Source organism: Buceros rhinoceros, unplaced genomic scaffold, assembly GCF_000710305.1.
Source record: "Buceros rhinoceros silvestris isolate BGI_N320 unplaced genomic scaffold, ASM71030v1 scaffold21183, whole genome shotgun sequence".
Lineage (NCBI taxonomy): Eukaryota > Metazoa > Chordata > Aves > Bucerotiformes > Bucerotidae > Buceros > Buceros rhinoceros.
This window is the reverse complement of record NW_010403440.1, coordinates 5,309-5,582: the sequence shown is the minus strand read 5'-3', so window position 1 is coordinate 5,582 and position 274 is coordinate 5,309. Positions and strand designations below refer to the sequence as shown.

Below are 274 nucleotides of genomic sequence, written 5' to 3'. Positions count from 1 at the left end.
TAGAAGACTACCCTCCCCCGCTGCTCCCCCCGCCCCGCCACTGGGGGGGCGGGGGTGTCACAGGCTGTACTGGGGGTCTCCTGGCCCTGGACCTTGCAGGAGGGAGCTGTGAGGATGACACAGCTGGGCTCTACCCTCCCAAGGGTGCTTCTCTTTAACGGAGCTGCAGGGCCCTGGCCCTACACCAAGCATCAGCCCGAGGCTTCCCAGGACTGTAGCTGGTTTCCCACTTTTTTTTTTTTTTTTTTTTTTTTTTTTTTTTTTTTATGGTTTT

General features: G+C 55.8%; 1 protein-coding gene across 1 annotated transcript in view; it reads left to right on the top strand.

Annotated features, from left to right (window-relative positions):
- The window catches only part of LOC104490700 (protein unc-13 homolog A-like), a gene marked incomplete at its 3' end in the record, with an annotated part of 10,407 nt that overhangs the window by 5,363 nt on the left and 4,770 nt on the right, over positions 1-274 (top strand). The window lies entirely within an intron of this gene.